We start from the raw sequence: 24,317 nt of genomic DNA, 5'->3' as shown, positions 1-24,317 counted from the left end.
TTCTCAAGTGCTCATGGAACAATCTCCAGGATAGATCATATCTTGGGTCACAAATCAAGCCTTGGTAAATTTAAGAAAATTGAAATTGTATCAGGTATCTTTTCCGACCACAATGCTATGAGACTAGACATCAATTACAGGAAAAGAGCTGTAAAAAATACAAACACATGGAGGCTAAACAATACACTACTCAATAACGAAGTGATCACTGAAGAAATCAAAGAGGAAATTAAAAAATACCTAGAAACAAATGACAATGGAGACACGACGACCCAAAACCTATGGGATGCAGCAAAAGCAGTTCTAAGAGGGAAGTTTATAGCAATACAATCCCACCTTAAGAAACAGGAAACATCTCGAATAAACAACCTAACCTTGCACCTAAAGCAATTAGAGAAAGAAGAACAAAAACATCCCAAGGTTAGCAGAAGGAAAGAAATCATAAAGATCAGATCAGAAATAAATGAAAAAGAAATGAAGGAAACGATAGCAAAGATCAATAAAACTAAAAGCTGGTTCTTTGAGAAGATAAACAAAATAGACAAACCATTAGCCAGACTCATCAAGAAAAAAAGGGAGAAGACTCAAATCAACAGAATTAGAAATGAAAAAGGAGAAGTAACAACTGACACTGCAGAAATACAAAAGATCATGAGAGATTACTACAAGCAATTCTATGCCAATAAAATGGACAACCTGGAAGAAATGGACAAATTCTTAGAAATGCACAATCTGCCAAGACTGAATCAGGAAGAAATAGAAAATATGACTAGACCAATCAAAGCACTGAAATTGAAACTGTGATTAAAAATCTTCCAACAAACAAAAGCCCAGGACCAGATGGCTTCACAGGCAAATTCTATCAAACATTTACAGAAGAGCTAACACCCATCCTTCTCAAACTCTTCCAAACAATTTCACAGGAAGGAACACTCCCAAACTCATTCTATGAGGCCACCATCACCTTGATACCAAAACCAGGCAAGGATGTCACAAAGAAAGAAAACTACAGGCCAATATCACTGATGAACATAGATGCAAAAATCCTCAACAAAATACTAGCAAACAGAATCCAACAGCACATTAAAAGGATCATACACCATGATCAAGTGGGGTTTATTCCAGGAATGCAAGGATTCTTCAATATACGCAAATCAATCAATGTGATACACCATATTAACAAGTTGAAAGAGAAAAACCATATGATCATCTCAATAGATGCAGAGAAAGCTTTTGACAAAATTCAACACCCATTTATGATAAAAACCCTGCAGAAAGTAGGCATAGAGGGAACTTTCCTCAACATAATAAAGGCCATATATGAAAAACCCACAGCCAACATTGTCCTCAATGGTGAAAAACTGAAACCATTTCCACTAAGATCAGGAACAAGACAAGGCTGCCCACTCTCACCACTCTTATTCAACATAGTTTTGGAAGTTTTAGCCACAGCAATCAGAGAAGAAAAGGAAATAAAAGGAATCCAAATTGGAAAAGAAGAAGTAAAGCTGTCACTGTTTGCAGATGACATGATACTACACATAGAGAATCCTAAAGATGCTACCAGAAAACTACTAGAGCTAATCAATGAATTTGGTAAAGTAGCAGGATACAAAATTAATGCACAGAAATCTCTGGCTTTCCTGTACACTAATGATGAAAAATCTGAAAATGAAATCAAGAAAACACTCCCATTTACCACTGCAACAAAAAGAATAAAATATCTAGGAATAAACCTACCTAAGGAGACAAAAGACCTGTATGCAGAAAATTATAAGACACTGATGAAAGAAATTAAAGATGATACAAATAGATGGAGAGATATACCATGCTCCTGGATTGGAAGAATCAACATTGTGAAAATGACTCTACTACCCAAAGCAATCTACAGATTCAATGCAATCCCTATCAAACTACCACTGGCATTTTTCACAGAACTAGAACAAAAAATTTCAAAATTTGTTTGGAAAAACAAAAGACCCCGAATAGCCAAAGCAATCTTGAGAACGAAAAACGGAGCTGGAGGAATCAGGCTCCCTGACTTCAGACTATACTACAAAGCTACAGTAATCAAGACAGTGTGGTACTGGCACAAAAACAGAAAGATAGATCAATGGAACAGGATAGAAAGCCCAGAGATAAACCCACGCACATATGGTCAACTTATCTTTGATAAAGGAGGCAGGAATGTACAGTGGAGAAAGGACAGCCTCTTCAATAAGTGGTGCTGGGAAAACTGGACAGGGACATGTAAAAGTTTGAGATTAGATCATTCCCTAACACCATACACAAAAATAAGCTCAAAATGGATTAAAGACCTAAATGTAAGGCCAGAAACTATCAAACTCTTAGAGGAAAACATAGGCAGAACACTCTATGACATAAATCACAGCAAGATCCTTTTGGACCCACCTCCTAGAGAAATGGAAATAAAAACAAAGATTAACAAATGGGACCTAATGAAACTTCAAAGCTTTTGCACAGCAAAGGAAACCATAAACAAGACCAAAAGACAACCCTCAGAATGGGAGAAAATATTTGCAAATGAAGCAACTGACAAAGGATTAATCTCCAAAATTTATAAACAGCTCATGCAGCTCAATAGCAAAAAAACAAACAACCCAATCCAAAAATGGGCAGAAGACTTAAATAGGCATTTCTCCAAAGAAGATATACAGACTGCCAACAAACACATGAAAGAATGCTCAACATCATTAATCATTAGAGAAATGCAAATCAAAACTACAATGAGATATCATCTCACACCAGTCAGAATGGCCATCATCAAGAAATCTAGAAACAATAAATGCTGGAGAGGGTGTGGAGAAAAGGGAACACTCTTGCACTGCTGGTGGGAATGTGAATTGGTACAGTCGCTATGGAGAACAGTATGGAGGTTCCTTAAAAAACTAAAAATAGAACTACCATATGATCCAGCAATCCCACTACTAGGCATATACCCTGAGAAAACCATAATTCAAAAATAGACATGTACCAAAATGTTCATTGCAGCTCTATTCACAATAGCCCGGAGATGGAAACAACCCAAGTGTCCATCATCGGATGAATGGATAAAGAAGATGTGGCACATATATACAATGGAATATTACTCAGCCATAAAAAGAAACGAAACTGAGCTATTTGTAATGAGGTGGATAGACCTAGAGTCTGTCATACAGAGTGAAGTAAGTCAGAAAGAGAAAGACAAATACCGTATGCTAACACATATATATGGAATTAAAAAAAAATGTCATGAAGAACCTAGGGGTAAAACGGGAATAAAGACACAGACCTACTTGAGAATGGACTTGAGGATATGGGGAGGGGGAAGGGTAAGCTGTGACAAAGCGAAAGAGAGGCATGGACATATATACACTACCAAACGTAAGGTAGATAGATAGTGGGAAGCAGCCGCAGAGCACAGGGAGATCAGCTCGGTGCTTTGTGACCGCCTGGAGGGGTGGGATGGGGAGGGTGGGAGGGAGGGAGATGCATGAGGGAAGGGATGTGGGAACAGATGTATATGTATGACTGATTCACTTTGTTATAAAGCAGAAACTAATAAAAAAAAAATTAAAATAAAAAATCTTCCAACAAACAAAAGCCCAGGACCAGGTGGCTTTGCAGGCGATTTCTATCAAACCTTTTGAGAAGAGCTAACACCTATCCTTCTCAGACTCTTCCAAAATATAGCAGAGGGAGGGACACTCCCAAACTCATTCCACGAGGCCACCATCACCCTGATACCAAAACCAGACAAAGATGTCACAGAAAAAGAAACTACAGGCCAATATCTCTGATGAACATAGATGCAAAAATCCTCAACAAAATACTAGCAAACAGAATCCAACAGCACATTAAAAGGATCATACACCATGATCAAGTGGGGTTTATCCCAGGAATGCAAGGATTCTTCAGTATACACAAATCAATCAATGTGATACACCATATTAACAAATTGAAGGAGAAAAACCATATGATCATCTCAATAGATGCAGAGAAAGCTTTCGACAAAATTCAACAAGCGTTTATGATAAAAAACTCTCCAGAAGTAGGCATAGAAGGAACCTACCTCAACATAATAAAGACCATATATGACAAACCCACAGCCAACATCGTTCTCAATGGTGAAAAACTGAAATCATTTCCTCTAATATCAGGAACAAGACAAGGTTGCCCACTCTCACCACTATTGTTCAACATAGTTTTGGAAGTTTTAGCCACAGCAATCAGAGAAGAAAAAGAAATAAAAGGAATACAAATTGGAAAAGAAGTAGTAAAACTGTAACTGTTCGCAGATAACATGATACTATACATAGAGAATCCTAAAGATGCCACCAGAAAATTACTAGAGCTATTCAATGAATTTGGTAGAGTAGCAGGATACAAAATTAATGCACATAAATCTCTTGCATTCCTATACACTAATGATGAAAAATCTGAAAGAGAAATTAAGGAAACACTCCCATTTACCATTGCAACAAAAAGAATAAAATACCTAGGGATAAACCTACCTAAGGAGACAAAAGACCCATATGCAGAAAACTATAAGACACGGATTAAAGAAATTAAAGATGATACAAACAGATGGAGAGATATACCATGTTCTTGGATTGGAAGAATCAATATTGTGAAAATGACTATACTACCCAAAGCAATCTACAGATTCAATGCAATCCCTATCAAACTACCAATGGCATTTTTCACAGAACTAGAACAAAATATTGCACAGTTTTTATGGAAACACAAAAGACCCTGAATAGCCAAAGCAATCTTGAGAAAGAAAAACAGAGCTGGAGGAATCAGGCTCCCTGACTTCAGACTACACTACAAAACTACAGTAATCAAGATAGTATGTTACTGGCACAAAAACACAAATATAGATCAATGGAACAGGATAGAAAGCCCAGAGGTAAACCCACGCACATATGGTCACCTTATCTTTGATAAAGGAGGCAAGAATATACAATGGAGAAAAGACAGCCTCTTCAATAAGTGGTGCTGGGAAAACTGGACAGCTACATGTAAAAGAATGAAATTAGAACACTCCCTAACACCATACACAAAAATAAACTCAAAATGGATTAAAGACCTAAATGTAAGGCCAGACACTATAAAACTCTTAGAGGAAAACATAGGCAGAACACTCTTTGATGTAAATCACCGCAAGATCCTTTTTGACCCACCTCCTAGAGAAATGGAAATAAAAGCAAAAGTAAACAAATGGCACCTAATGAAATTTAAAAGCTTTTGCACAGCAACAGAAACAATAAACAAGATGGAAAGACAACTCTCAGAATGGGAGAAAATATTTGCTAATGAAGCAACTGACAAAGGATTAATCGCCAAAATATACAGCTCATGGAGCTCAATATCAAAAAGACAAACAACCCAATCCAAAAATGGGCGGAAGACCAAAACAGACATTTCACCAAAGAAGACATACAGATGGCCAAGAGGCAGAGGAGAAGATCCTCAACATCACTAATTATTAGAGAAATGCAAACCAAAACTACAATGAGGTATCACCTCACACGGGTCAGAATGGCCATCATCAAAACATCTACAAACAATAAATGCTGGAGAGGGTGTGGAGAAAAGGGAACTCCCTTGCACTGTTGGTGGGAATGTAAATTGATACAGCCACTATGGAGAACAGTATGGATGTTCCTTAAAAAGCTAAAAATAGAACTTCCATATGACCCAGAAATCCCACTACTGGGCATATACCCTGAGAAAACCATAATTCAAAAAGTGTCATGTACCACAATGTTCATTGCAGCACTATTCATAATAGCCAGGACATGGAAGCAACCTAAGTGTCCATCAATAGATGAATGGATAAAGATGTGGCACATATATACAATGGATATTACTCAGCCATAAAAAGAAACGAAATTGAGTTATTTCTTGTGAGGTGGATGGACCTAGAATCTGTCATACAGAGTGAAGTAAGTCAGAAAGAGAAAAACAAACACCGTATGTTAACGCACATATATGGAATCTAAGAAAAAAATCGTTCTGATGAACCTAGAGGCACGACAGGAATAAAGACACAGACATAGAGAATGGACTTGAGGACACAGAGAGGGGGAAGGGTAAGCTGGGACGAAGTGAGAGAGTGGCATGGACATATATACACTATCAAATGTAAAATAGATAGCTAGTGGGAAACAGCCACAGAGCACAGGGAGATCAACTCGGTGCTTTGCGACCACCTAGATGGGAGGGATAGGGAGGGTGGGAGGGAGGTGCAAGAGGGAGGGGATATGGGTATATATGTATATGTATAGCTGATTCACCTTGTTATACAGCAGAAACTAACACAACATTGTAAAGCAATTATACTCCAATAAAGATGTTGAAAAAAAAAAAAAAACCTATCAGTGAGTGGCAAGTGAAAACAAGCTCAGGGCTCCCACTGATTCTGCATTATGGTGTGTTGTATAATCATTTCATTATATATTACAATGTAATAATAATAGAAATAAAGTGCACAATAAATGTAATATGCTTGAATCATCCCAAAGCCTTCCCCCACCCCACCCCCAGTCCGTGGAAAAATTGTCTTCCGTGAAACCGGCTCCTAGTGCCAAAAAGTTGGGGACCACTGCTTTACATAATTAGTAAAATGTAATTTGGCCCCACTATCTCTGAAGTAGAAAGTAGCTTTGAGTGATGGAAAAAATGCTCTTTACTAGATCCAACACATGTTCCTTCAGTATTTTTGTGACATACAAGTTGCATGGCCCAACAGTCTATGGCAGCAACACTGAGACTAGTCATCTCACAGAAGCCTAGAAGTTGATGAAACAACTGAGCGAAATGATGCACATCATCATGTATTTATTGAGAAGAAGAAAGAAATTTTAAGTTCTGTAATGTACCTCCCAAGAACTTGTTTGATTTCTTGTTTACCCAAGAAAACAGAAGGGAGGACAAGATGCACAGACAAGTGGGGAAAAACAGCTTTAAAACATGAACAAGATTCTCACCAAATTCTGTTACCTCTATCATTAAAGAACTGGTTATAAAACACAATAGGAAATATTGGTAAATGAAAGATAACTTCAAACAAATAAGAATTTTTCTGAACAGTCAATGTTTGTTTAGAACATTAAGAAGTATAACATTATTTTAATAAAAAATTCATTTCTTTCTAACCCCACAAAAGTTTTTTTTAGAAATACTGGCTTGAAGAGGGCCCAAAGGTATTAGGTTGCCTAGGATACTGACATGTCTCACTCTAGGGTATCTGCATGTCTTTGAATCTCTCCTCTGCCCCATAGTTACACATTCTCTCTCAGCTTTCGTATATAATGACTAATCCTACAAGCACAATTTCTACAGCCAAATCATTGGACCCAGATCCTGACTCTGACACTTTTTACTTACATGACCTTGGTTAAATTTCTTAACCTCTGTATGCTTCAGTCTCTTCATTTGTAAAACCTGATAATCATAGCACTACCTCACATGGTTAGTGTGATGACTAAATGTTCAAAAACATGTAAAGTGCTTAGAATTCCTGGGAGGTAGTAACTCAATAAATTATAATGCTGATCATTATCATAACTTTGGTGATGATACATGGATTTAATTCAATATTAATTTACTTTATTTAGGTGTTACTATTTTAAAAGTTTTATTGCAGTATAACTGACCTACAACAAACTACACATATTTAAAGTGTACAATTTGAGAAGTTTTGACATATATACACACCCAGAACCATCACCACAATCAAGATAGTGAACCTATTCATCACCCCAAAGTTTCCATGTGTCCTTTTGCAATCTGTCTCCCACGTCCAAAGTGCTCCACCCTAAGCCCCTCAACACAAGGCAATCACTATTCTGTTCTCTGTTGTAAGTTAGTTTGCATTTTTCTAAAATTTTATATAAATGCAATCATATGTACTCTTTTTTATCTGATTTATTTCACTCAGCATTATTAATTCATAATTAATCCACATTGCCACATGATTCAGTAGTTTATTCCTTTTTAACTGCTGAGTAGTAATTCATTGCATAGATACATCACAATTTGTTTATCATCCACCTGTTGATGGACATTTAGGTTGTTTGTAGTTTTCAACTATTACAAATAAAACTGCTATGACCATTGTGTTCAAGTCTTTGTATAGACATACACTTTTATTTCACTTGGGTAAATATCTAGGGATAGAATGGCTGGATCACATGGTGGGTAAATGTTTAACTTTTTCAGAAATTGCCAAACTGTTTTCCAAAGTGGTCGTTCTATTTTACACTCCTGCCAGTATTCTATATGTGCTCTAGATCCTTCATATCCTTGCCAACACTTAGTATGGTCAGTCTTATATGTAGTTTTATCTCATTGTGATTTTATTTCCATTTTCCTAATGATGTTGAGCATATTTTTGTGTACTTACCATCCGTATGTATTCTTTGGTGAAGTGTCTGTTCAAATTTTTTGCCCATTTTTTTAAAATTGGAAAGTTTGTTCTCTGATGAGATTTAGAGTTCTTTATGTATTCTAGATACAAGTCCTTTATCAGAACTATGATTTATAAAATTTTCTCACTATATATCATTTACTTTTTTCCTTCTTTTAACAGTGTTCTTCAAAAGGCAGAGGGTTTCAATTTGGATGAATTCCAACTTATCAATATTTTATTTTATGAATCATTATTTTGGTGACATATCTAAGAATGATATGACCAAAAAAAAAAGATTTTCCTCATGTTTTTTTTCCAGCAGTTTTATAGTATACATTTTACATTTAGGTCTATGATCCATTTTGAGTTAATTTTTATGCATGGTGTGAGGTATGGATTGAAGTTCTTTTTTTTTAATATATGAATATCTAATGGAGTACCAGCACCATTTTTTAAAAAGATTACACTTTCTCCACTGAATTGCCTGTGTACCTTTTTCAAAAATCAGTTGTCAGTATATGAGTGCATCCATTTCTGCACTCACTCTTTGGTTCTGTTGTAATCTATTTGTTTATCTATCTGCCAGTACCATACTGTCTTGATTAGTGCAGATTTATAAAATGTTGAAATCAAGTAGTGTTAGTCCTCCACATCTGATCTTTGTCAAAAGTCTTTGGGCTATTCTAAGTATTTTACATTTTCATATAATAGCTTTAATGAACTATAACTTGCATACTGTAAAATTTACCCATTTTAAGTGTACAATTCTATGGAGTTTAGCATGTTTACAGAGGTATTCAGCTATCACCACAATCTAATTTCAGAACATTTTGCTCACCTGAAAACCAGACCTCATGCCCATTAGCAGTCACTCCATCCTCCTGCACCAACCATTGGTTAACTTGCTCTCTCTACAGACTTTCCTAGTCCAGACTAGGATATGGAATCATATAACATGTGGTCTTTAGTGTCTGGCTTATTTAACTTAGCATAATATTTTTTGAAGTATTCTTCAAAACATGACTAACTTATGTTAATATTTCATTCCTCTTAATAGCCAAATAATATTCTATTGTATGGATATACCACATTTTGTTTATCCATTCATTAGCTGATGGATATTTTGGATTGAGTTGTTTCCACCTAAGACTAATATGGGGACTTCCCTGGTGGCTCAGTGGTTAAGAATCTGCCTGTCAATGCAGGGGACACAGGTTTGAGCTCTGGTCCAGGAATATCCCACATGCCACGAAGGAACTAAGCCCGTGCACCACAACTTCTGAGCTTGCGCTCTAGAGCCCGCAAGCCACAACTACTAAGCCCGCGTGCCACAACTACTGAAGCCCACGTGCCTAGAGCCCATGCTCTGCAACAAGAGCAGCCACCACAATGAGAAGCCCGTGCACCACAACAAAGAGTAGCCCCTGCTCGATGCAACCAGAGAAAAGCCCGCGCATAGCAACGAAGACCCAATGCAGCCAAAAATAAATAAATTTATAAAAAAAGACTAATATGGACAATGGGAATGTAAAATGATATAGTCACTTTGGAAAATAGCTTGGCAGTTTCTTATAATGTTAAACATACACTTACCATACAACCCAACAATCATATTCCTAGGATTTATCCTAGAAAAATTAAAACTTTTGTCACACAAAAATCTGTACATGAATGTTTATAGTAGCTTTATTTGTAATATCCAAAACCTGGAAACAAGCCAAATGTTCTACATGGAATGAATGGATAAACAAACTGTGGCATATCCATACAATGGAATATTGTTCAGCAAAGGAATGAACTTTTGATACATTCAAGATCTGGATGGATCTCAAGGACACTATGCTAAGTGAAAAATGTCAACTTAAAGGTCTACATATTCTATTATTTCATTTATATAACATTCTCAAATTATAGTGATGGAGAACAGAGGAGTAGTTGTTAAGGATTTGAGGAAGGGGACTATGAAGGGGAAAAATGAGGGAGCTTCTTTGTGGTGATGGAACATTCCCATATCCCTACTGTGGTAATGGTTCCTCAAATCTACACATGCAACTAAATATCATAGAAATATACACCAAAAAAGAAAAAAGTGCATATGAAATTGGTGAAATTCAAATTTGGTCTGCACCTGAGTTAATGGTATTGTACCAACATCAATTTCCTGATTATGACAATATCTTATGCTTATGTAAGATATTATAATTTGAGAAAGCTGAATAAAGGGTATGCAGGATCTGTACCACTATTTTTGCAACTTCTTGTAAATCTTAAACTATTTCAAAATAAGGGAGCTATCTTTATAAAGTTAAGCCTAGTCTCTACCATACTTTGGGGAACTTAGGAGAAAGGACTGTCCTATTCGTGGAATGAAGTAAACAAGAATTTGAGAATTCAGTACAGGTTGGCTAACCCAACTATCATTTTACTGAGGCTATTAAAAATAAATACATATAAATTTCTCAGGTGTTATGGCAACTATATATGGCCATTTGACAGAGTTTGGGCCAAAACTACACAAGCAGAAGTTTGCTGGTACCAACTCTTTCCCTTTTGCCTTCTTCCTACCTGGACTGTGGACATGATATGGAGGTGCAAAACAGCCAATTTGCAACCGTGAGGATAAAAACCACAGGCTAAGTATGGTGGCACAAAAGGAATCTGGACTTATTTTGTGACAAAAAGAAATCTGTATCCACTTAAGTCACTACAGTTTAGTCAAAGTTGAATGCCATCTCTACAAGGAGAAAAACATACCTTCTCTTCTAAAGCAGTGGGGCTCACCAGCACCAGCAGAGGGAGAGCTATACTGTGCAAGGCATGAGGACCATCAGCCAGAGAGGCACCACTGTGCAGGTGTAACAGGGAGAATGAAAGACAAGAAGGTGAGGAAGTACTTGCCACATAAGAGGCAGCTGCAGGACCGCTCTGACATACCTGAGTACACTTTGGGAAGGATAAATAAAGCCAGTGGGTCTTGGGCCATCGTAATTTGGGTAACATTTGGGCAACATACTTTCCTTGCTGGCCCCCAGGATCACCACTGTGGGAAGGGGAGGATGAGACCAAGTAGAAAGCATTCATACACACCAAGCTAAGTCCATCTCAATAGCTCATTCCTTCCTTAGATACCTAAGGAAAAAAAGGTCCTTTTCTCCTAGGGGTTCTGCCATTAAGACCAGCCTGCAATCCAAGCCTCAGTAAACATCCCTAGTCCCCCCAACTCACCATCAGCACCCTCTCAATTATTTTCCCTCTTGCCATGAGGTAAGAGAGGCTTCTATGTTATAAATAACTCAGTTTCTTCTCATCTCTTTCTACCAGCTTTGAAAATTTTCAGGATATTATTTCAGGCTTTCTCTACGTGGGTTTTATTTTTTTACTTGCCACTTTTAAAGTGTGGTTTCTTCATGCTTTTATAAATATTTCTGTATTTCCTTACAATCATGCTTTGGACTCTCAAGGTCTGGAGCAACATTTCCTATGGCTGTCCTATCTATCATATAGGCCAAGAGTCAGCAAATTCCAGCCCTCCTGCCCTCCTATTGTGGTAAAGAGTTTTACTAATCATATTCCTATATGATTCTAAAATCTAAAAGAAAAAAAAACTCTAAAACTTCAGATTATGTAATTAACTACTGTATAAGTCCAGCCTTTTGTGGAAATGAAAAAGGATAAAATCATAAGAGTCCTGAAGAAATTATTTAGATGTTGACAAGTCATTCCCCAAGTTTTGTTCTTCCCTCCTGTTCTCTTCTAAGGATGATGATAATACGAATACAGATCAGCTTGATGACAGAACCTACATTCCATTCACTTGAATAACCAGGGTCTTGTTTATATGTCAGGCTGCTCTTCACTAAGCTGGAGATATTAGTTCAAAGAAAAGTAAGATTTTATTTAATAAAATTATAGCAAATTTATTCATTTTACAGCTATAAATGATGCCGTCCAAAACTCTGGTAAATTACTTCGAGTGTATCTGGAAATGTCTTTAAATGCAAGGGTGTAATTTATCAAAATCTTGCAGAAATGATGTGTATTACCAAGTTCATTGGTTTAAAAAAAAGTTACGTTATTTAAATGCTCTAGCCAAATAAATTTTCCTTCATACCAAAAAAAAAAAAAAAGAGTTTTACTGGTTCACTGCCAAACTCATTGTTTACTCATTGTCTATGGCTGCTTTTGCACTAAAATGGCAGAGTTGAGTACTTGCAACAGAGACCCAATGACCCCACAAAACCTAAAATATGTACTATTGGCCCTTTACAGAAAAAGTTTGTCAATCCATGACATAGGGTATCAAATATTCTGAATATTTGATATAAATATAAATAAATATAAATATAAAACATCAGCATATCCAAACTCCAATTTGTATTGTTCATACACTAGCCAGTTGGGGAAAACTCTTAATCTTGGTGATTGGTTTTTGCCATGTTTTCTGTAAAAGAACATTTATTCTTTTACTCCTTCCCCTCAATTGCTACAAAATATCATGAATTATGAACCTGATAATAAAATATAGTTTATTATTTGCAGTATATGATATGGCTTTCACATATAAAGCATAAGATAAATGTGAAATATCATTTGTGGACTTGCTAGAGTATTTTTTCTCAATTGCTACTGTTAATATTGGTTTATTTTTCGAGGTGCTTTTTGTTTTGACAGGAGGAATCCTCCCAAATTATTTATGTAAAATGTATTATCACCCTTTTGTTGGTTTGGTGAACTAGATGACAGCTCAACTTGAGGCATTAAAAATTTGTGGTTTTGGGCTTCCCTGGTGGCGCAGTGGTTGAGAGTCAGCCTGCCGATGCAGGGGACATGGGTTCGTGCCCCGATCCGGGAAGATCCCACATGCCGCGGAGCAGCTGGGCCCGTGAGCCATGGCCACTGGGCCTGCGCGTCCGTAGCCTGTGCTCCGCAACGGGAGAGACCACAACAGTGAGAGGCCCGCATACCACAAAAAAAAAATTTGTGGTTTTGGCAAAAAAAAAATTGCCTTTCAGAATAGATATCATGTGATACTGAATAAGAAAACTGTAAGAGAATATACTTGTGTGTCAGTAAAGTGCTCATTGAAATGAGATTTTTTCTTAATAAGCAAACAACAGAGGAAAATAAAAAGAAAATGCAAATCCATTTTCAATCAATTCATAATAAAGTTGTAGAATTTAGGAAGCCTGAAAACACTGCCCCCAAATTTAATTGTTTCCTCACAGAAAGACCACACTAATGGTATGAGTAGAAGTTGGAACAATTACTAGAAAGCAATTTCACAGTATATATATTTAGTCTTGAAAATATTCATACCTTTAAACTCAATTAGTTTCCTGAGGAAATAACCTGAAATATGGATGGAATACATGCACAATGATGTTAATTGCAGCATTACTCATCCTAAAAATAGGAATAATATAAATTAATTATATGTCCACTATATCTCAGGCATTGTGCTAGATGCTGGTGATTGAATACAACAGGGTTTGGTGAGGGAGTAACATTTCATCTGAGACCCAAAAGATCTAGAAATTAACCTGCTCAAGAGTGTTAGAGAGAAAATGTGTGTCTTTGTGAGCATGGGAGGGGAAGGAGGGAGAGATGGGAGAGGCTGGGGGCTGGTGATAGTTCTAATGATGGGGGCAGGAGAGTGTCTTATAAAAATATTCCAGACACAAGGACCAGGAATATTTGGAATATAAATACCAAACTACAGCATTAAAGTATAGTTTTCTAAAATAATAGACAACTCTATATTGGTCTAATCTTTCTTTAAAATACTTGATTTTTATTGCACCAACAACTGGTAAAAATGTAGTATATAGGTATATGTCTTACCCTAGATATACCCCCAGGAAGAGGGACAGGCTGTTGTATTTTATAATACTGCTTAACTGGAACCCCAAAGTATTTTCTGAACTGAATCTACACCCAGAGTTATTTTATGAGCTAAAATTCAGAAGCAGAGTGTCTGTTATTTTCAGAGTGAGTAGCAATGCAAGAATCAGGACAAAATATGCCTCATTTTCAAAACGATAGTTGCTCACATTAAAAACTAACCATCAGGGCTTCCCTGGTGGCGCAGTGGTTGAGAGTCCGCCTGCCAATGCAGGGGACACGGGTTTGTGCCCCAGTCCGGGAGGATCCCACATGCCGCGGAGCCGCTAGGCCCGTGAGCCATGGCCGCTGAGCCTGCGCATCCGGAGCCTGTGCTCCGCAACGGGAGAGGCCACAACAGTGAGAGGCCCGCGTACCGCAAAAACAAACAAACAAAAAAAAAAAAACCTAACCATCAGTAATGTTAATCCTGACTCTATTTTTTTTTAAATAGATTTGATGGATTGGGAATATCTGGGGATAAAAAAATATCTTTTTCTAGATACTTTACTTAATTATACCTTCCCTACTTCCAAGGCTTGCTACTTCTCTTCAGTACTGATAGGTCTGATTAGTGTATCTGGAAATTCAGCAAGTTTTTTTTTGGCCACACCACACAGGTTTTGGGATCTTAGTTCCCTGACCAGGGATTGAACCTGGACCCTCGGCAGTGAGAGTGCAGAGTCCTAACCACTGGACCACCAGGGAATTCCCTCAGCAAGTTGTTATAATTATTTCGTTATATAAGATGTTATACAGCCACTGTGGAAAACAGTATGGAGGTTCCTTAAAAAACTAAAAATAGAATTACCATATGACCCAGCAATCCCACTATTGGGCATATACCCAGAGAAAACCATAATTCAAAAAGACCATGGCCGCTGAGCCTGCGCGTCCGGAGCCTGTGCTCCGCAACGGGGGAGGCCACAACAGTGAGAGGCCCGCATACCGCAAAAAAAAAAAAAAAAAAAAGACACATGCACCCCAATGTTCACAGCAGCACTATTTACAATAGCCAGGACATGGAAGCAACCTAAATGTCCATCACTAGAGGAATGGATAAAGAAGATGTGGTACATATATACAATGGAATATTACTCAGCCATATAAAGGAACGAAATTGGGTCATTTGTAGAGACGTGGATGGACCTAGAGAGTGTCATACAGAGAGTAAGTGAGAAAGAGAAAAACAAATATCGTATATTAATGCATATATGTGGAATCTAGAAAAATGGTATAGATGACCTTATTTGCCAAGCAGAAATAGAGACACAGAGGTAGAGAACAAATGTATGGATACCAAGGGGAAAGTTGTGGGGTGGGAGGAACTGGGAGATTGGGATTGACACATATACATTATTGATACTATGTATAAAATAGACAACTGATGGGAACATACTGTATAGCACAGGGAACTCTGCTTAATGCACTGTAGTGTCCTAAGTGAAGGGGATATAGGTATGCGTATGGCTGATTCATTTTGCTGTGCAGTAGAAGCTAACACAATATTGTAAAGCAACTATACTCCAATAAAAATTAATTTTAAAAAAAGATTTTAAAATAAGGGGAGGCAAAGTGAAAAGTATATGTGAACCCTCAGGCTTCCCTGGTGGTGCAGTGTTTAAGAATCCACCTCCCAATGCAGGGGTCACGGGTTCGATCCCTGGTCCGGGAAGATCCCACATGCCGTGGAGCAACTAAGCCCCTGCACCACAACTAATGAGCATGTGCTCTAGAGCCGCGAGCCACAACTACTGAGCCCACGTGCCACAGCTACTGAAGCCCGTGCACCTAGAGCCTGTGCTCCACAACAAGACAGGCCACCACAATGAGAAGCCTGCACACCGCAATGAAGAGTAGCCCCCATTCGCCACAACTAGAGAAAGCCCACGCACAGCAATGAAGACCAACGCAGTCAAAAATAAATAAATAAATAAATAATAAATTATTTTTAAAAGTATAGGCAAACTCCCTGTACTATTTTGCAACTCATCTGTAAGTCTAAAATTAACTCAAAATAAGTTTTTTTCTAAAAAAACAACAATGGCACGGACCCCAGCGTTTGAAGCGCCCAGGCCACTGTTGGATACCAGGGCTCTATTTTTAGCTCAACCTTCCTGAAAAGGCACCCTGCTTCCCCTTTTCTAGAATACCCCGGCATCTTCTCCAACAGCTTTGGCTTCCCCTCTCCTCCAAAAGTTTCTGTGAAGACTCTCTCTAGGAAAGTGAAGTTCATTTCTATTTTAACATCATTTATACATTCATTTTCTTTTTCAACCTATCTTATGGTCAAAGCATTGGGCAGCCAGTTGCTAACCACTGATATTTAACATTTAAATGCTGATGTGTATCCTTGATAAATTTCCCTTCGTTTTCCCATTTCCTTTGCTCCATTCTCATTTCTATCAAGTTGACAATCTCCAACTCCTGTGCATTAAATAGAAGAACAGACACATGCCACAAATATCACTGGGTAAAATGTGAAAAAGAAAGAAAAGTTTAGTGTTCCCCAATGACTGCTCACACCAAAAGACAATAGGTACTATAATTCTTATTGGGAGCAGTCATATGCTTCAGCTCACATACTTGCATATAAATTGGTCCCTACTAAAATGTACCGTGATGTGAATTGAAGAGTGTGAATGTACACTGATATTATACTGAACAAGAGGAAAACAAGATATTTCTGGTCCCATCATTGCAAAAATGTCTGAGAACAGGAAAGTGGCATACACTGCTCAGTGTCTACTGATATCTAATCTCCTTCCTTACCAACAGTATACTGGTTTTTAATGGGGTGGTAATGTGCCCAGCTGATAAACTATATTTCCTAGCCTTCTTGAAACCAGAGTATTTATACGACAGAGTTCTGGCCAATGAAATGAAAGCACAGGTCACTGGGTGGAGCTCCCAGAATGATCTGTAAAGGGAGACCAGTCAGCTAACATCTTTTGCCCTTTCTCTTAATTCCACCTGGGATTCAGAGGTGATATTGTAGTAGAGGCAGTCATCTTACAACCAGAGGCATCAAAAAGGAACTTTAAAAGCTGCATGACCTGCAGCTATGAAGGCATGGAGGAAGCATTTGACCAAATGACCTAAACATAGACATACAAGATATTTGGGGAAATCTGAAAAAAGAAGATACTAATTGAAATCTAGCACCTCCACAATTAAAACATCATAATTTGCCACTAACTTATAAAATATGATCATCCCAGATCAATAAACATCAGCTAATAGAACAGATTAGAATACAGACCTAAACATAAGTATATATAAAAATTTAGTTTAGGATAAAAGGTGGCATTTCAACTCTGTGAGGTAGAAATGTTGGGGCAACAGGCTAGCCATTTGGAAAAAAAATAAAGCTGGATTCCTAACCCACTTATTCCACCCAAATAAATTTCAGATAAATCAAAAATTATAATAACTGCAAATGGCACAAGGATTGTTTTGGAGGTGATGCAAATATTCTAAAATCAGATTATGGCGATGATTGTATAACTCTGAATTTACTAAAAGTTATTGAATTGTACAGTTAAAATGGGTGAACTTGGTGTATGAAGGCAACACAAATTTCAAAATGTATGTGTGGATAAAGACACTAAACAAAATCAAAAGAAAAAGGTAAACTGAAAAAAATGTGGAATGTGTATGACATAGCACTAATTCCTTTCGTATAATCAATAACAACAAAACTAACTCAGTAAAATAACTCAACACAAATATAATTCCTGTATCCACCCTGTCTCTACACATGATAAATTAATTATTATCAACATATTATCACCAGTTCATATCAAGTATTACCAATCTGATAGCCCTCAAAATCTTTCTGTCTCCTAATGTGGCAACGAACAAAAAAAGCAAAATTACTATTTTAAGTTCAATTCCATGGCGTTTTTAGTCACCTCTGCAGTCAGTTTACAGCTGGGAAGAATGTGATTGAGTTTTGGACTATCACGTCCCGTGTGAAGGCAAAATGTACTTGACAAGTGGACCACAGAAAAAGAGGAGTCTTGTGACTGAAAAAACACAGAAAGGTTGACTGGTTGGATGCTTGCCCAAACATATACTGGAGCTGTTTTGTGGATTCCTGTTTTGTCTCTAATCTATCCTTGAGGGTCCATTTCAGTTGTAACTGGTTGTATCACCACAGTTCTCCAGCATAAACCTTGTATTAGATGATCGTGACTGTGCAGAGACAGCATGCGCTTCCTTCCTCTGGGATTTTCATTTTCTACAGGATATCCTCTCAACTTCATAGATGGTGGCATAGCATCATTAAATATTTCCAGAACTACCAACTGAGGCCTTCCCACATATAAATCAATCACTTAATAGCATCTGAAATGTACTATTTCCATTGCCAAGAAATGGATTCCAAAATCATTTCCAAATTATTTATAAGAAACCCTTGTTTGTTTCAGTAAGTCTTGTTTTTGTCACTGTCCACTGGCAGCCACTCACACTGCACCAGCTTTGTTCAGCTGGCAGCCATAAGTGTTGCAAAGGCAAGAAACATAAAGGAAACTTATTTTTAAATAGTGTGTAACTATTCAGCTGCACTTCCAAATAGTATGTTCAGTATGCTTCTGGGTAAAGTATAATAAATACAATATTCTCCTTATGTTTCCAGATATGCCCCAAGAGGAAAGCTTTCCAAATACCTTAGAACCTCAGGGTGGTCCATTACACATCAGCATCACTCAGGAGCTTGCAAGAAAAGCAAGAAATCTCAGGCCCCATCCCTGCCCTTCTCAACCAGAATCTGCATTTTAACAAGATCCCAGGTGATTCATATGTACGTTAAAGTTTCAGAAGCACTGCCTTAAAGTATCACATTCCTTTCCTGCCTGACAATTTCTGCTTCAGAGGCAAAATTCTCATCTAACAGTCTTTGGGTTAGATGAGACCTAGGCTTGTTGCCTTGGAATTAATTCTCACATGTAAAAGGTCACCAGGAAAAAATCACATGTGAAATTATTTTGAATAGCCTATCAAATGTGCATTCTCCTCCATTGAGCTAGACTTAAGAAATCTCAATGACGAATGAGTTTATTTTGCAGAAGCAATCTAGATTTTTAGAGGTTTTCTTAAAGTTCCAATCCTACCTACTTTACTGTAACCATCACTGCTCTTAGTAATTATGGACAACGTCACCATTATTAGACACAGTTGTTTCTGACCATAGAACCATAATTTCTTAGCTGAGTTTAAGGAATCTACAGACAGTTACCTTATCAGAACCATCACCACTCATGCCTTATCACCTTCAGGTAAACAGTCAAGCTAAGCTATAAGAATGGTGCAGGTGTCTGAGGAAGATGCTCAGGAGAAGATTGTTGGAGTAGATTCCCCAATAAAGGTTGCCAGCTTTCTCTGCACTGAAATGTCACTCCATGTACAATAAGTGTTGTTTCTACCAAAATACTAAAAGGGCGGTTTAGTCTGTACTTCCCTAGATGAAATCCTTCCATACTGAACTAAGGATTTATAAAATTATTCTGTATCCTATCCTGTCTTCATCTACCCTTCATTCAATTCCTTAAATAACATTTTAGTTAAAAGTAAAAGGTAACACATGCAGAAAAATTAACTTTGTTAAAGCAGAATTCTGGAAGAAGAAAAATTACTGGGTTTTGCCTACTTTGGACACCAGAATTTTGGCTCTAATCTACAGGTGGGCTATATTCAGTTTAGGTATATATTATATGACACTACCTACATGAATTATTTAACTTGATTTTCACAGAGCCAACAAAATCTTTATTGGAACAACTGAGCCCAAAGTCTGTAATTTAATGGTTTGTAAATGCTGGTCCATAGAACAGTACTGGGCTGGCTTATAAGAATCACCAGGGAAACATTTTTAAAGTACAGATCCTAAGGCCCTATCCTCTGGATTCAGATTTCTTAGATTAGGGATGAGATCTGAAATCGACATTTTTTACAAACCCCACCAGATGATCCTGATGCACAACTAGGATTGGGTACATATACAAGAACTCTAAAGGCCATTTATTGGGTTCTGATACCCAGTTCTCACTGCTCTACATTTCATCACTAGTAACCATTACCATGGCTTTTCCATACTGTATTCAACAGGACACACTTTTCATTAGGTATTAATAATAAATATCTAAATGAGTAAATAAAAATAAGGTTTTATATTCAAAAAGGTTTGAGATACACTGGGTTTGAATAAAGTTAGACTGTTTGCTTTAATTCATATGTATTACACATCTCCACCAGGGAGGATATGCTAGGTAGTATTTCCTAATTTATTTGACCATGGAATCCTCTTTTTGGTGTGTCTTATCTAAACATCTTGCAGAACTGGTGTTCTGTAGAACACAGTTCAGGAAACTGTCTCAACCAGAGTGATTAGGAGTCAGTAACTGGATGCTGTTGTCTGGATGCCCTACCGTGAGCCCAGTCATTCCTGTCCCTCTTCCCTCTTTCTCTACAGTGCTGTGCTATCTCCTTTCCTCAGAGCCCCTTGGGTCTGTTCACAGATAGCTCTCAGGCTTGGTCCACGGACTTGTTCATGCAGTGGCTGAGGATTAAATCAACACCATCGATTAGCGTGAAAGGCTTTCTTCCCTCTACTCAGCTCTGCAGCACTGTCATGGCTAAGATGGTTAGAGCTCACTGTCTCTCTCTCTGTCTCTGTTTCCCTCTCTCTCTCTCTCTCTCTCTCTCTCACTGGAGGGCATGTTCTTTCTGCAGGTATCAGCATTCTTGCTGAAATGGTAGTTGAAAAGGGACCCTCCATTTGAGCTTCTCCATTACAATTCTTGCCTGATACCATTAAACACCTTCAAACAACCACAGGATATTATAGTTTTCCTTCTTCATGCCAAATGTTGTATGGGTAAAACTAAACAGTATTATAAATTCAAGAACCTATTCTCCAACAGCCACAATCTCTAAAGTCCTGGGAGGATGCTAACAGACTTTTTTAAACAGATGGTATCCTTCACTATTATAATAGGGATCAGTCAATGTCCAAGTCAAAAATAAATGTTCACATGGATTTCATAAGCTTCAAATATTACAATAAGTTTCAGTCCTTTCCCAGTTCTACCGCCCTCCTATCACCATGGCAATCCATGAGACAAAGATCTAGAGAGGTTTCTGATCCTATCTTGACCAGAGACTCTTATATTACTTTGATAATGAAAACAGGTGGTCACTATACATGAAACAAAATGTATATTCTTTGCATTTCCTAATCTATACTCTACTTCAGAAAGGCCTCCAAGTAGTCTAGTGTAAAGAATCAGGAGAGAAGAAGAAAATAAAGGAATACCCAGCAAAACCATCATGCAATTATACAGACACACAAAACCAGGCTACCCTGGGGAGGGAATGACAGATAATAAGAGAGGGAGCAAATTTGAAAGTTTTTTACCCCTCAATACTATTTTAATATTAAACCTCTGTATAATGAGTATTAGTGCTCTATGTGATTGACTCATAATTAAAAATCTCCTAAAGAGAGTACAGGGCTAGCCTAAAATCAAGGTCTGTGAAGTCTGGGTCATCTAAGAGAGTGCAAACTGATCCATGTGGCATCACCATGGTGACCATACTAGAAACTGTTCCTCCAAGGGTGACTTTACAGGAATAGTAGCAGAGCCATTAACAAAATTCCTGTAGAGGCAAATGGAAATAATGGTTCAGTTATAACTGCTGAGGACAGATGAAACCCCAAGGAGAAGACAGGAACTGGTCTTCTACAGCCGTTACAAGTGCTAAGATATCATCCCCGGGTCTTTGCACTTCTCTGAAGTAGAACTCACTGACAGGTAATGGTGATCAGCCATTGGAATTGGAGGTGCTTTTATGATTAAATATTTCTGAATTTCTGCCCCTTTGAATTCCTATTTGTTGCAATATTTTGGAAGTGGTTATGCCAGAGAACTTTAACAACAAGGAGGACTGTTTGCTAAAGTCCTGTCTTTATTCTTCATTTGTTTTTTATTGTTTTTTAACCCAGCACTGGAATAACCAAGAACCAACCTGTCAGTTCCAAGTGGTAAATGGACTGGTGGTCATGAAGAAGGGAGATCCATATTGTCTGGAATATTCAATAAGTTGATGGCAAACAGAAGTTAGGCCAGGAAACTTGGTGGCATTATTGAATGAACTCAGTCAAATTCATGGAGGAAAATATACCTCATTAATTGCAAAGTAAAAATCAGAAAATATAAGCTCTGCCCCCAGCACTGTGCATAGATAAATTAGAAAATGGTTGGACAGACGATACACTTCTAGATTTCTGGGTGTGAATGCCATGTGAATGCACCACTCAGCTCTCCTCCTGGCAGGAGCAGAATGGATTTTGAGATCCACCACCATGTCTACACCAAGGCCATGCTTTCCTTCCCCTAGACTTCCCCAAGTCTTGGCTCTGCGTGGAAGGGGTACTAATGCAGGTCCATCTTGTAGGATGCGAAACTCCTCTGACAGGTGACTTAGGGTAAAGAACTCTTCATTGATCTGGCTGACACATTCTTAGAACTGTACTGCAGTCTGAAACTCTTCCTGTCAAATTCCTCTCCTTCAAAAGTGTCTTAACCACATCACAGTCTGAAGCTCTCCCCACCTACTCCCACTCTCTCTCCTTTATCTTTCGCATACATTTTCCTCAAAAAATATCCCACAATCTGAAACAATCTTGGTGACTGCTTCTCAGAGAATTCAAAGTGATGCAGAGAGTTTACATGAAATAACCAACATCTGAATAATTATTTTAACTCCTTCAAAGTCTTTTTTTTGTACATAATCTTATTGGATCCATGTAACTACTTACAAAGTTTTCTTGAGCTCTTTCATGAATAAAGTCCTTCTTCCTTAAATGAATAATAATACTCTACAAGTATCTGTGACCACACACAGATATTAAGAATAATCTGTACTCATACACACTACTATATATAAAATAGATAACTAATAAGGACCTACTGTATAGCACAGGGAACTCTACTCAATACTCTGTAATGGCCTATATGGGAAAAGAATCTAAAAAAGAGTGGATATATGTATTTGTGTTAACAGATTCACTTTGCTGTACACCTGAAACTAACACAACATTGTAAATCAGCTATATTTCAATAAAATTTTTTTAATTAAAAGAAAAGGAATAAGCTGTATTGTTCATTGATCCATTCAACAAATATTGAGTCACTTCTATGCACTCATTGACAAAGATTCTTTGCTTGACCAAACTTTAGTCAGGCTCCTGAACCCTTCTCCTAGGCCCATCTGTGTATTCCTTATAAAATCCAGTTTTAACAAGAACTCTGCTAAGTCATTTTAGCAAGATATCTGATCAGGTTCCTTATCCTCTACCAACTGCCAGGTGATATCTGATCACCCTGGCCTATTTTCAATAAGACTCCTGTTATACAGATTTAGCCAGAATTCTATCTTACTCCTAATATTTTCCTTACTCACTTTTCACCCACTGACCTCCATCCTCAATTCCCACTTGCCCATGCTGTGTTTGGAGTTGAACCCAATCTCTCTCTCCACTGCAAAATTCTATCAAAGTGGTCCTTATACTTATCACAGTGGAACTGAATAAAGTCTGCCTTACTATCTTTAATGAAGGCCATGAATAATTTCTTTTCACCATCTTTAACACCATCTCTGTGCTGGATTCTCTTGGGGATACAGCAGTGAGCAAGATAGAGTTGGTACCTGCCCTTATGGAACTCACAGTAAAAAATATATATATATATGACCAACTTTTTAAGTCCTAATTGGGCTAAGAGATATGCAGGAAAAAATCAAGGTGTTACAGGGTTAGAGAGGAGTCTAGAGAAACCTACCTTTGGTAAATGGCTTAGAGAAGGCTCCCCTAAGACCTAACACTGATGTTTTGTTCGGAAGGATGAGTGGACATCATCTGGCTAAGGGTGGTTAAGTTAGCTTTGGGGGCAGAGTGGTGCCATTGAGCAGATAAGGAAGGAGGAAAAGTCCTTAGGCAGGAAGCAACTAGAAG

The 24,317-nt window shown here is 37.7% G+C and overlaps 1 non-coding gene across 1 annotated transcript; it reads right to left on the bottom strand.

The window, feature by feature from the left end:
- Positions 1-14,934: 14,934 nt before the first annotated feature.
- Positions 14,935-15,007, bottom strand: TRNAE-CUC (transfer RNA glutamic acid (anticodon CUC)). Its single transcript has one exon. It is a non-coding gene; the product is annotated as a tRNA-Glu (tRNA).
- Between the last annotated feature and the right edge of the window lie 9,310 nt (positions 15,008-24,317).

The sequence above is a fragment of the Mesoplodon densirostris genome, chromosome 3, assembly GCF_025265405.1.
Source record: "Mesoplodon densirostris isolate mMesDen1 chromosome 3, mMesDen1 primary haplotype, whole genome shotgun sequence".
Classification (NCBI taxonomy): Eukaryota; Metazoa; Chordata; class Mammalia; order Artiodactyla; family Ziphiidae; genus Mesoplodon; species Mesoplodon densirostris.
Note: the sequence above shows the minus strand (reverse complement) of the source record. Positions and strands in the feature narration are given on the sequence as shown.